This window comes from Perna viridis, chromosome 6 (assembly GCF_037379345.1).
Source record: "Perna viridis isolate PV_CMFRI_1.1 ecotype Kerala chromosome 6, ASM3737934v1, whole genome shotgun sequence".
In the NCBI taxonomy this organism is placed as follows: Eukaryota; Metazoa; Mollusca; class Bivalvia; order Mytilida; family Mytilidae; genus Perna; species Perna viridis.
In genome coordinates, this window is record NC_142450.1 from 42,035,852 (window position 1) to 42,050,919 (window position 15,068).

Below are 15,068 nucleotides of genomic sequence, written 5' to 3' on the forward strand. Positions count from 1 at the left end.
CAGGAGTATGCAGACAAGACTATCTCCGTCAGACGCCTCCTGGTGTGGTAGTGTATACGGCCCGACTATCTAGACAGTGACTTCATGATTTGATCGTTGTTACATGTATTAACAATGTGAATGTTGATGTGCTTCAAATGAACTCGCCCCGTGTGGATCCGGGTGTCCAACGAATAGGCCTTCAGCAGCGCTAAGCTTGTCCTTAAAGGCAACTAAATAATGCTCAGAAACGGGAAACGAAACCTGACCGCAAACCATAGTGGTGCACCGTGGTGGGATAGATGCCACGTTCCTCGCACGTTAAAGAACACTGTTGTGGTATTCGATAGGAGTAGGAACCATAGGGTTCCGCCACAGGAGGCGAAATTGCCCGACTCTATCCACCTCTCTCTATTTCCAGTAGCAATCAAAATTCGTCGACCTCATTATCCATGTGTCCCATCCCATTTTTCATTTCATCATTCATTTCATGTTCATTTTATCATTCATTTCATGTTCATCGCCTGAATATGTCTGAAATATTGCTACTCGGGCGTAAAATCCCAACAATCAAACTCAGTGCTTTAGTTACTTTGTTTATATGTATTGATAATGCAAATGTTACGCATTATTTGTTGATTTTAATAACCATTAAGAATTTGTCGCTTTATATATTTTAATTGTATGAAAAAAGGTCTCAATATGATAGAAGAGAAAATCCACACTGACTGAGCCAGTACCAAGGAAACAAAAATCCAAACAAACATAAAAAAATCTATACGGACAAAGGGTTACACAGGTTAATATTTTAATCAGAAAATAACCAAATCCATCCATATAAACTGTTTTCAGTCAAAAATGATTTATACATGCATACAATTCAAAATACGACCTTTTTCACTTAGTGGTCCTGAGATACGGTCCGAGTGGTCCTGTAACACGGTCCGAGTTGTCCTGTAACACGATTGGAGAGGTCCTGTGGCATGGTCTCAGTGGTCCTGTAACACCGCCCGATTTGTCCTGAAACACGGTCCGAGTGGTCCGCGGGCCGAGATGTCTGTAATTCTCGTTATGGTACGATATGATACAGATTTTGGCAATTGATATTTAATAAATTGCTTGTTTGAATTGTAATATATACCTCAATATATACTTTTACCAAACAGTTATGCGAGCAAAGATTTAAAAAAAATATTTTAGAATTTGAAGTGATGTTTTGTAATTTGAGCGTCCGAACTTGATGGTTGCTTTATGTAGTAAAAATAATGGTGTAACAGCGTAATCAAGGGAACCAAGGTTATAGCGGTAATCAAAAGAATGTAATCCAGGGACAAAGACCAGACATGGAAAACCGACATACACAACAAAGAACATAAAGTAACTAAAATCATACATACAAAGTAACAAAAGTAAATGAGCAACTCGGACTCCACTGGGAGCATGGACCAGGTGCACCGGTAGGGTAAGCGTCCTCTGCTTTTCTAGAAACACCCGCCGAGTTGCTCATAAAAAGTCAAGTCGGGGTAAACAAACGAGGAAAGAAAACTATGACCCGTTGAATAAATCAGTTTTCATGGTGCTGATGGATACACCGTAACGATCCATGAGTTCATGATAACGACCATAAAACTTCTGTAGTGATAACTTCTTGTAGCAACGTAACCCTGTTCCAGAAGCCTAGTTGATAGAGTTCTAGCGCGATACAAAAAGTCTGCATAGTTTCGACAAGCTCTGGCATAACGTATGAGTTGTGATATGAACACTCCATACACAGGAGCCGAAGGGATGTTGCCACAGATGAAAGGAAAGTTGACAATTCTGAATGAAAAGTCATCACGTTTATCGTAAAGTTTGGTCAATATTTTTCCTTTACGATTTCTAAGTGTAGGTCAAGATATGAGGCTGACTTCACAGTGTCTGTAGTATCCTTTATTTCAAGTTCTTTTGGGTTGATGCGATGTATCAAATCCCCGAAATTAGGATTATTTAAAGATAATACGTCATCTATATAGCGGAAACTGAGATTGAAGGATCTAGCCAAACGATATTCTTTCTTTCTGATCAGATCAGCTATAAAGTCTCATAAGAGTGAAGGAATAGCTATAAACACAATGTATAAAAAATCTGGACAAAGCACGTGTGCCACATGATGTTTCTTTAATTTATTCATGGTTACTTGGGAACTATCCTTTGACATAAAAAAGAAATAAAATTTTCGACCTATATCTAAACGAAAAATAAAATTGCATTTAATGATTAACTGGACACTTTTATGTACCATGAAATGAACGATTTATTTAAAAGATTCGGTTTATCCGTAGTTTATTGCCTGACTGCGCAGGGGTAAAAATAAAGTAGGGCTTCTGAAAGCAAGAACCGTACCCTGATGAGATGATTACGATCTATTGACAGACAGAGATAGCTAGTGAATAACACATAAAATGAGGCTTTTTCCATAAATTCATAAAGGACGATATTTATCTTAGTATTTTAGGTCTTAACCAATTAAACACATGGTGATGTATAATACTACCATCAATGTTTTTTCTAACTTTGTTTAACCTACATACAATGGTTGTAAGTAATTTTTGCATTAAAGTGAATTATAACACTAAAAAACTGTGTATGTAATATTAACAGACCATTTTTATTAACGTTTATTTTTTTATTTCATTTATTTATCTGTTTTTATTTTTGTCGTTGTTTTTTGTTTAGTTTTGTTTTTGTTTTGTTATGTTTTTGTTTATTTTTTGTTTATTTTTGTTTACTTTTTTTGTATTTCACGACATAAAGTAATTGTTCAAGAAGTTGTTCTTTTTCTGGAGTAATATTGTCAATTTCGTTGTATAAATTTTATTGTCATTCGAACCCTTTCCAGGAAGTAAGAAAGGGCGTATTTTTGCATATTGTCGTGAGTATTTAGATAAGATAAACTCTGATTAACTCTGTAAAATACATTTAAATGTCATTTTTTTTTCATTCTGATATATTTTCTTTTGTGTATTACAATAATGACAGAGTCATGTAGGTGACACGATGAGCTAGGTTAACGAAATCCAATATAAACCTGTTAGTTTACTAAAGCTGTCTCGGTCGATTTATAAAGCGTTTTGTGTGTATATTCAATTTTCAAATTGCTTTGAACAAAATAACAATAAACTTATTGTAGATGTTACAGTCGTTTTTAATAAACAAGTAAAATTCATACATTCTTGTTAAACAAATGTCTCATCGCAACTTATTCCATCTAAGTAGCGACTAAACCATTAGAACAGTAGATTATCAAGTTGGACGTGACAGGTCAGTATGCCAGATAATTCTTATATAACATTTTATCAAAGTTCAATGTAAAAAAATATTGTCTACTTCTTAAGAGGTACATGAATTTTGCATTTATATTGACAAAGCTTTTAACTTTCCCGACGAAAGTAATAAAAAAAAAGTTCTTTTTTATATTTAAAATATCTATTGTCTTTATCTAATATTTCACTTGATAGGAAAGTGTACAAAGAACTTAGTACGATTAAGGACGGATTTAAGAAATGAAGCAAATATTTAAAAAAGAAGTCAATATATTCTTTGTCTGATTCGAACAAACGTCCATTAGCTAATAAAACTATATAAATCCTAGAAAGTTGTCACAAAAAGATGGTTGAATTTAACTTTGATCCTGTACCATTGACACTCGTTGTTAATGATAAAGGTTTCATCTTCTCCTCTCCAGAAGAAGACCGTATTAAGAATCGAATAGTCTTCAAATTGAATACAGATTAAACAAATCACTATTTGACCTAAATAAAAAATAAAAACAATTTATAAGTGTAATGGAAAATAGATCATTTTAACCTTTCCATTATCCTACAACTCAAACATATAGAACTGTCTGATATGGATGAATATGATGGATTTAAAACCAGGAACACAATGTACTGCAAATGACATTTGTAAATTGCCAAAAAGATTGATTATACAAAATATTGTAATCTAACAATTTGTCTGGGTGATGCATTAGGTCAGATAAATAAATCATTATGAATCATTATGTTTATATATGCTATAATGATGTGAGTTATTTTGTTCAGAACAGACTCACTTCGCTTATAATCCGGCGCATGTCCTTGGCTGGTTTAATTCAATTTCGCTTTCTAAACCCGCAATGTGTTTGTCAGTAGTTAAGTGTGGTAAACGAGTTTTCTCTGATAGTAAAAGTACTGATGGCCGATCTAAAATCGAATGATTTGATCTGATGTTTTTTTTTCCACTTCTTATTTAGCTGCCAGCTAACCATCACTTTGATGTTGTTTAAGCAGTTAAAGCATTAATTATTCGGTGTTGATGATTGAAAAATGTGTTTTAGACTTCCGTAAAAACTGTCTTTACGTAATTAGTGTTGGTGTTCAACTTGGTATATATGGAATTGATAGCATCAATATCTTTTTTCCCCATACTCAGGTGATAACCTGACTAAAAAGTATTATACATCAATCAATTTAACAATTTAAGAAAGATTTAACATCTATATACAAATACGTGCCACTGTGCATAGATTCATAAAGTATCGAAGAAGATTTTGTCAAAAAGGACATTTGTCCAATGTGATGGACGTGGTTGGCAGGGCATTCAAATATGAAAAAATATGCTCCGCTACTCGAAATGTTATTTGACTTCAAAGTTCATCGTATCCAACATCTTTTATTCAGATTAAATTTCTGCTTTATAGATGACTTACTTTTAGAAATTGGGAAGCTCATGTCTTAGCTATACGACAAAGGCGATACATCTCCGTTTCGTATCGACAACATTTTTTAATCTGTAGCACCATCTTGTCAGTACCTGCTAATGGAGTTTTCATATCACAACTTAAATTATGCTGCCAGAGTTTCCCGAAACTAGGCGGAATTTTTAAAATTTGCTAGACTTCTTATAATTCTTCTTCTAAAATAAGGCTGCAGGATTAAAGTCAACACTACAAAAGTTCAATGGTCGACATTATGGAACGTTATGGTTTATAAGAGTAATCAAGGGAACCAATGTCATAGCGGTAATTAAAAGAATGTAATCCTGGGACAAAGACCAGACATGGTAAACAGACATACACAACAAAGAACATAAAGTAACTAAAATCATACATACAAAGTAACAAAAGTAAATGAGTAACTTGGACTCCACTAAAAATTAGGAGCATGGACCAGGTGCACCGGTAGGGTAAGCGTCCTCTGCTTTTCAAGAAACACCGCCGAGTTGCTCATAAAAAGTCAAGTCCAGGGTAGACAAACGAGGAAAGGAAAAATATGACCCGTTGAATAAATCAGTTTTCAAGGTGCAGATGGATACACCATAACGATCCATAAATCTGCAAAATGAGAACCAATTTCTTCAATGTGTCATATTTTTCCATTCTCATTTCGTCTATCACAGAAACTTTGATTGCATTTGAAGCGGGGACACTATTCTCTTTATGAGATTGCTAGTATCAATTGTTTCTATCTGATTCAAGAAAAACATAACATATTCATAACTATGAAGTTCACTTGAACATTACACCTATAAATGCATTTCACCAACACAAAATATCTTTAATTATGGTTGCTCGTGTCATGGGCTTTATTCATTCAACCAGGTCAAGGGATTAGTAGTTATACTGAAATAAAAATAAATCAGTTCTGGTTTTATTTTAAATAAGTTAAGAACAATTTACAGAATATATTTGTCAATAACATCTTGATAATATATGAATAATTATTCCGGCTTGAACGGAAGGATCAGGTGAAAATCATTTAACTGTTCTAGAGCATCTAAGATATCACTATTGTCTATTTTTAACACCAAACAATGACTTCTGGCAATAAGCTTCCCCTGCTTCCCATCCAGTCACAACGATTTGAAAGAAAAAAATCAGTTGAAGACGCATACGGTGTAATTTCAATAGTATAAGCCATAGAAAAAAAACACACACAAAATAATAGGTACAGTAACACTAGTAACAAACTGTAACAAGATTGCCACATGTAGTTTGAAACCCCATGTATATTATTGTAATTTCTATAAATTCAAAGTTCAAAGTATTTAATTTTTCTAATCATGGGCCTATAGGTGCAGTGACAAAAAATATGATAAAATGCACAGATACATGTATAACAATAATTTAAGACGTATTTTAGATATATAAATCTTTTTTGTTCATTTTTAAGCTATGTTAAAAACCAACGAATTTCAATGACATTTTCAATAAATCTAGTAATCAATCACATTTCGAACATAATTAAAATTCAGGGCATTATGGCTAAGCATACGATCTGTAAAGCTTATCGAAAGAATACTGTTTACATCGTGTTAGACTGATGACCTCCCAGATGTTGACCGCCATGTACGAGTGAAGAGATTACATGCACACATATTTACACTATATACAGAATAACATAACGTAACAAAAGAGCTACCAAGGAGGCTCAAAATTCAGAGAAATTCACATTGTTTATATAGTTTTAGTTCATAATTAGCATATAAGAAATGAGTAATTTAATACGTCAATACAAAATTGCAACAAAGGGACCCTGCTTAATAAGTGAGCGGTGTTTTTTTTTTTTTTTTTGCTCTGCATTTATGAAAAAGTAGAATAATCTCTATCACTTAGAATATCGAAACAAAAATGTCTATGATTAACAGCTTTAAGGTTACATTTATCATATTTGTCAAGAGAAATTCTTTAGTTTTAAAATAAAGAACTAAATTTATGCATGTATCTGTGCATTTAATCATAACGTTTTGTCACTGCCCCTATGAACCCATGAATGGTATAAGTACGTACGAAATTATCACCAGTATCTTTGAAACAGAGTATCTAAAATCCAGCCTAGTAAGAAGTTCAACTGTGCCTTTTATTACCAACACTACTTTGAAGTTATCTAGAATAAATAAAGTATACAAATCAAAACCACAGATTAAATAATGAAATGTTCAAAATGACCAAACAAAAAAATTATTAAACGTTAAAAAAAATAGCCATGTTAAAGATTCATCAGATATCTGTTGTAATATAGGGATGTAATTTCTTGACAATAGAGTTTGTTCATAATACACGATTCATACGAGCTCATATAATAATCAAAGACTGAAGTCTTCAAAGTCGCTAATCGCCAAATATACTATGCCGCTGATTTTGGCTAGCTTAAAAAAATCCAGGCAAATTTAATGCTCCACAAAACTTAACTCCTAATCAATCAGTGAATTTCTCATTTTTACCATAATCCCTGTCGTGGATATATGTATGGACTTGGTTCAGAATTTACAAAAAAAACTACTTTTAGTGAGCTTTAACTTTAAGATTTTAGATCGATCGATAATAAACATTCATTTTCTCTTCTGACCATAACAAAAAAGAAGCACAGTTCAGCTAGATTCTTTTTTATCTCAGTTTCAGCTGTACAGATGATGTATTATCGTTAAACAATCCCGAGATTGACACTGCATCTACCGCAATACTTGAAATAAAAGATACTATAGATACTGTGAAGTCGGCCTCATATCTTGACCTACACTTAGCGATCGATGGTAAAGAAAAACTACTGACCGAACTATACGACAAACGCGATGACTTTAATTTCCTTTCCTTTCATCTGTGGCAAAATTCCTTCAGCACCTTCTTGTGAAGTTTTCATATCATAAATCAAACGTTTTGCAAAAGCTTGACGTAACTACGCAGACGTTATGTATCCCCCCAAGACTGGTAAGAGGATACTCTACCTGTACAACTGTTCCTTGCGCCCATTTTTTAGTGGCGTCGCATTTTACTTTGTTTGTTTCTATGTGTGGTATTTTGGTTATTTTATTGTGTATATATGTGTGTTTGTGTGTGTGCGTTTGCGGCGGCGCGTGCGCGCGCGCGCGCGTGTGTGTGTGTGTGTGTGTGTGTGTGTGTGGGGTGGATGGGTATTTAATTTGTTATTTGTTATTTTTTTTGTTACGTTTTTATGTCATACATATTATGAAGTAATTTTACTTATCAGAATCAGAAGTAATTGTGTATACCGTTTTGATTTAAGAGCTCAAGATATTATCATCACATAATTAATACATTTATTTTTTTTTATTTCCGTAATTTTTGAATTAATAAAGGCTAGGCATACAATACAACCTGATGAATCTAATAAAGCTTGCCAAAATCTACATATTGAAACAGTTGAAAACCAATTATTTGTATCCACCTGCAGTGGTGCAAATCTTAAATATTAAGTTCATTTCTATTTTATTTCAATCAATCGTCTTGCCAATGTAGCGTTCATTCACTTCATTTAACAGTACATGAACATTATTGGACAAGGGACAAGACAATTTTTCAATAACTTCAATTTATTCTATTGGGATGACTATAGAAAACCATCAAATAACAATGTTTTGACATTAATGAATACGGTTATGAGGGCTGTACCAGACTTGTGTTACATAAAAAAACACACACAAAACCACATGAATTTTAACCATCGACATATCTATGTTTATGTATCTTCGCAAATGTGAATTTCAAAAGAGGTTGTCAAGTCAATTTAAAATGTTATTACACAAAAGAGAAAAGCAACTTTATGTACCTGAATTTTTCATAGTATAGATATGCAAAAGGTGAAAATTGTTAAGTGTGTGTTATAAATGACACATAGTATATGAAATACTCCGCATAAATGCGCACATCATAAAACATTGTGTATAAGATTTCAAAACATGATATGTTTAATCACTTAGAAAGCCTTCATTTAAAAATTATTTCAGTGTAAACAGGTTTGTTTTTATGAAAAGGGTATCCATTTTTATGGATCGTAGATTAAGAATCAAATAAAATTCAGTGCAATTTAGTTTTGTAGACAAAACTGTTTTATATGTTGTCGTACCAGTAGACAAAGCCCAAAACAACATTGTTTTTGTCTGCAAAACGTATTATATCTAATGTTTATCATCCGAGGTAGCCTTTAAAAATTATAGCAGTAATAAGACATATACTGCTACTCCACTCTCCAAAGAGGAGACAGTGGAAAACTATACATGCGCTTTTGCTTTGACTACCAAAGACGATAATTGTGATCCATCGTCTATGTACTGGATTCCTAAACTCCACAAGAATCCATACAAAATGTACCACCAAACCTCTTTCAAAACATTTTTAATTCTGTACACATAGCTGTTAAAGAGCGTTTCCAGTCCTACCACGACACTTGCTACACCCGTAGTCGTATTAATTCAATGTAGATCCTGAAAAGTTCGAAGGATCTTCTGAAAACTCTCAATTAAATTATTATCAGAATTCAATAGCATCAAAACATATGATATTTTAACTCTCGAATCTCGTTATGTCGAAGTCGAAGAGACCATGCAAAAATGTTCTAATTATCCGAGGTTCGAGTCATCCGAGGTTGAGTATAACCCGGAAATAGTTTGGTCGATGATTGTTTCTGAATGTACATCCTTTGCTGTGCTTGTACTTCACTTTACACCGCACTTTGTGATGTCTTGCATTTCACATGGGGATATATTTTCATATGTTGTATATCATGCTTTAAATACTGAATGGCACCGATTGTTTTACTGAAATTTCCTTTTTTTTTAAATTGTACTACATCGAAAATGTCATAAGTTCATAACTGGCGCTTTGTATTTCTCATAATCAGGCGTATTGTCAAACCATGTGCTCTTTTAGCTAGATCTTTTAATCTCAGTTTCCGTTATGTAGATAACGTATTATCTATAAACAATCCTAATTTTTGGGATTTGATACATCGCATCTACCCGAAAGAACTTGAGGTAAAGGATACTACAGACACTGTGAAGTCAGCCTCATATCTTGACCTACACTTAGAAATCGACGGTAAAGGACAACTATTGACCAAACCTTACGACAAACGTGATAACTTTCATTCAGAATTGTCAACTTCCCTTTCTTCTGTGGCAACATTCCTTCAGCACCTGCGTATGGAGTGTTCATATCACAACTCATACGTTATGTCAGCGCTTGCCGAAACTACGCAGACGTTTTGTATCGCGCTAGAATTCTATCAACTAGGCTTCTGGAACAGGGTTATGTTGCTACAAGATTGAAGTCATCACTGCAGAAGTTTTATGGTCGTCATCATTACCCCGTGGATCGTTACGGTGTATCCATCTTCGCCATGAAAACTGAGTCGTTCAGCGTGTCATAATTTTCCTTTCTTCATTCGACGACCCCGGACTTGACTTTGTATGTGCAACTCGGCGGGTGTTTCTAGAAAAACAGAGGACGCTTACCCTACCGGTGCACCTGGTTACTTTGTATGTATGATTTTAATTACTTTATGTTCTTTGTTGTGTATGTCTATTGTCAAGGTCTGGTCTTTGTCCCTGTATTACATTCTTTTGATTACCGCTATAACATTGGTTCTCTTGATTACTTTCTACATTACTATGATAAAATTTCAGAAAAAAAATGAATGTACTTGTTGAAATACACTTACTATCGTCTGCTTGATGCTTAATTAAATAGTCAGATACCATAACAATTCATCTGTATTTTTTTTTATTTCTATCAAAATATCAAAATATCCGGTATTAGTGCTAGAGTGAATTCCGACGAGTAATTTATAAAATTCGCTTCTTTTCACTACATTTGCAATTTTGGATTAATTTGATACACAAATCAAGCCATAAATAGTGTCAACGAATAATTTCAAAAGCCATGTTAATTCTTATAATAACACACTTCGATCGTGGTTTGTAGTAAAACAATCAGTTTTCCGATTAATTAGTTGACTTCGAGACTTCAGGGTCAATTAACCTCGAAGTCCTATCGAGGGGACTGATTGATAACCTCGAGTTATCCGAAGTTTCGATTCATACGAGTTCGAGTCATCCGAGGTAAAATTGTATTTGAGTATTGGGAGGTTTACTGGGACATTGTAATTAGTTCAAGTTAACCGAAATTTCGATTCTAATGATTTCGACACATCGAGGTTCGACTGTGCTTCTATTCCCCATACTCAGTTAAAATCTCGACTCAAAAACATAATACATCGTTGTTATTCAACAAAAGACGGTACAACTAGATACGAATATGCTGTTCTTGGTAGAGAATCTTCATACTTTGTAAAAAACGATTCCAAATCATCTTCAAAATATACCGAGCAAGATGTTTTCAAAAAATGCAGGATTTTTTTATTGACAACATATTCGTCCATTGTGATTGCCGCGTTTTTCAATAAACGGTCGACAGAACATTGGAAACAAAATGTGCTCTTTTTCCTGCTCACATGTCTTCCGTTCTTATGACGCTGACGTTATAGCTGATAGCTGTTATATAGATAACGTATTATCCTTAAACAATCCTAGTTTCGGGGATTCGATACATCGCATCTACCCCCAAAGAACTTGAATTTAAGGATTCTAAAGACACTGTGAAGTCAGCCTCATATCTTGACCTACACTTAGCGATCGATGATAAAGGAACTATACGACACACGCGATGACTTTTCATTTCGTATTGTCAACTTTTCTTCCTACTGTGTCAACTTTTCTTCCTACTGTGGCAACATTCCTTCCGCACATGCTGATAGAGTTTACATATCATAAATCAAAGTTTTGCAAAAGCACGCCCTAACTACGCAGAAATTTTGTATCGCGCTAGACGTCTTACAATTAGGCTTCTGAAACAGGGTTATGTTGCTACAAAATTGAAGCCATCACTACAGAAGTTTTATGGTCGTCATCATGTCTGATAGGTTCCTTTACCGTTTTCCGGACTTGACCTTTTATGAGCAACTCGGCGGGTATTTCTAGAAAAGCAGAGGGTGTATACCCAACTGGTGCACCTGATCCATACTCCCAGTTTTTAGTGAAGTCCGAGTTAGACATTTACTTTTTTTACTTTGTATGTATTATTTTTTTTATTTTATTTTCTTTGTTGTATGTGTCTATTTTCCATGTCTGGTCTTTGTCCCTGGATGACATTCTTTTGATTTCAGGTAGAATCTTGGTTCCTTTGAATACCCTTAAAATGTGATTTGACAAGGTTCATTTGTGGTTGATGATGGCACAATATAATGATTACAATCACATACATTGCAATTCAGAATCACAGTTTGAACTCTTCTCTTTCATTATTTTACATATTTTAGAAACCTGATGTAGACGTCTATCTTTAAAGCGTAACAAGCATGCGGGAGAAAAAAGTTGTACTTCCTATTGTATTGATGTTTAGAATAAATAAAACCAAATCATGAATTGCGTCAATACCTGGATGATCCACATTATTAAATCTTAATATAAGACCACGACTAAATGTCTTGATAATGATTGTATAAAAATAGAGCGTTGAAATAAAAAGTCCAGAATTAATGATTATTTCAGTATTTAAAACAATATCTTTCTTTGTATATTTAGCTTTTGATTGTCAATTCAAAGGCAATTAATCCAGTCATTGTTTAAAGGTTAGCCTCGAAGTCCAATCATCTGTATCATATTAAAAAAAGTTCGGTAAGTGTGTTTTCAAATACCATACAAAATGTTTAATGACTAACCATAATCAATTATGTACTGAACGTTACTATTGTGTTTAATCGTTTAGCCAAGATAAACACGTCATTATACCTACTGATGGATTAAATGAGTATGGAAGATGAAATGGTTTTATAAAAATTAAGTACATAAACGCATTGCAAGTTAGCTTTTTTTCCCGAAAATTCATTTTCTAATAAAATGGTTTTAATTATTTCTAATTTAAATACTCATTTCCTGAAAATATGATGTAAGTTTGCTGGTGTTTTCCGCCTTTTTAACAATCAAATGCAGAGTGAACGTGTTTGATGATCGTTAATTGGAATAAAATGCAATTTTAAGTATGTAGTTGATTATCCATGCATTAAAGACGCAATAATTAAACGAAAATAGCTAATTTTATATGAGAAAACGTCAAACTTTGTATTAGATCGTTGAAAGAGATCAAAGAACTCATAGGCATTTATTATGTTTTTATTTCTAAAACAATGGTATCTGTTGTGTCACAATTTCTCTAATTCCTTGTCTACATTTCACAGCTTTTTGGCCATGTGGCGAAATGAAAGAAAACCAGATTTCTTTTTAATGTAAACTAATTCAACATTACAAATGAAAAGCTATATATTCCTTGCCAAGAGAATATTCAGTAATTGAAAACATCGTATTCTTATTAACAGGGAAGCACATTCGAAAATTGGCAAGATTGATGATTTTACTGGTTTTATCACGTTCCAACATGTTACATAACATTGTTTGTAATGGAGTAGAGTGTTGCTGATAAACATTTAACTGAGCATGTCATGCCTTGATTTGATGTGATTTACAGGCAATTTTGAAATCGGACGTTTTTTTTAACTTTTTATAAGTGAGTTGTTCTATAGTGAACACTCTTAATATTGATTTTCGATATGCATTTTTTAGACAAGCAAGGGAAAAAAGTAAAACTTTAATTTAATTCATTTCGATTTTAGTTTGGAGAGAAATATATTTCGTATATCTTTGCTGTTTTAGAACAAACTTTATAAAAGTGTATGATTCTTTTAGTTTTAGTTTGAAAACCAGCAGTAGTAACTGTTGTTCTTTTTTGCACTGGACCTTGCCAATAAGAAACACGGCCGAAGTTGAAAACGGAACGGTTTATACGTCGGGATGCATGTTATTACATCCTCGACTTTTAAACGATACTTCTAGTATTGTTCATTTTCCATGTATGACTTCTTCTTCTTCTTCTTCTTCTTCTTCTTATGCTAAGAACCTGATGTTTATGGAAAAAATTCCTGATTAAAGTATCAATATGTAAAAAGCCTGAGGTAAAGATAAAGTAATGAAGAGTATCACTATATATACACAACCTATCTCTTGAATATTAACTTACTGAGAACTTACTAATCCTCATTAATAACATGAATTACCACATAGAACAAACAATAATCTTTAAAAGCGAAGAAAGCACCGTCCACATAAAAGTGGTATACCTGTACTGAAATGTTTATCTACGAAATGTGTAAAAAGCATTTAAAAAAATAGATGACTCAATTTGATATATTTTAAAAATAAAATATTTTTCTCGTTTTTTTTCCGTAGTATGTACCCTGGTTTTTGTTATAACCTAAGTTGTTCATCATAATGTGGTTTGATTTCAGTATTTTATAATAATAATAATAATATATAACTTTGCTGTCGTCAAGGTTGTAATGTAGTGTTTTCAATAACAATGGATTTTTTTTTTGGTGAGTTTCCTTGTATACAGAAAATTGTGGACAAACATTGACCCCAGCCACGTTATTTTATTCAAATCTACCTTCAATCATAGGTTAATAATCAAATGTTTTGTTTTAATCCATGTTTTTAAATTCCTTCTTTGTTTCCGTTTTCATTGTTCTACGACAAGGCATTTCCGAAATTCTGAAAAGAAGTTATTTTCCGTCGCCCACTGAAAATGCCATTTGGCAGTTCCAAACCTCATTAGTGGATTTGACATTTTAGGTGTTGTGTTCTATCAAATGATACTGAAGTCCATTACACCTACATGATCCCCATATTTTGTAAAATTTATTTGATTTTGTCAGGAGATAGTATTTGTTTTTTACATAGAATTGCTGAATCTTTAACTGCGGCATTGTAGCTTGTAAACATCTCAGTTAAAATGAAATGAATTTTAGGAAAAATAAGAGCCGTAAATTGTTTTTTCATTTAATCATTGTCAAAGGTGATTTCTATTTTCAGAGTTTTAAAAAAAAATTTTCATTCTTCTTATTTCACTTGTTTTTATTGTCTCAATAAATATGCATGTTTTTCCTTGACAGTCTTATGGTGGGCTTGTTTTCCTTCGTCAAATTTCTAAATACGTGTGCTATTGACGTCAAACTCCATTGACTTGTTGAAAGTTTTTTACACTGCTTTTGAACTTTACATATCGATTTATTTACTTCTAAAAACCGAATTCCTGTAATAAGAACTAAACAGCTCCGTCAAAGATATTGTTAGAAAGATGCAATTCTTTTAATTGAAATATCATTTTTCAATTATTTAATAAAGCTTGACATAGTTCAAGTTGGGGTATTAAGATTTAATTTGTT

General features: G+C 33.1%; 1 protein-coding gene across 1 annotated transcript in view; it reads right to left on the minus strand.

Annotated features, from left to right (window-relative positions):
* Window positions 1-3,211: 3,211 nt before the first annotated feature.
* LOC148615030 (neuropeptide CCHamide-1 receptor-like) overlaps window positions 3,212-15,068 on the minus strand; it is a 29,225-nt gene continuing 17,368 nt past the window's right edge. The window contains exons 2-4 of the mRNA XM_088589626.1: window positions 6,788-6,884; window positions 4,709-4,812; window positions 3,212-3,770 (exon numbers count right to left, since the gene is read on the minus strand). The gene's annotated coding sequence lies outside the window, so the exon portion shown is untranslated. The remainder of the gene's footprint in view (window positions 3,771-4,708; window positions 4,813-6,787; window positions 6,885-15,068) is intronic.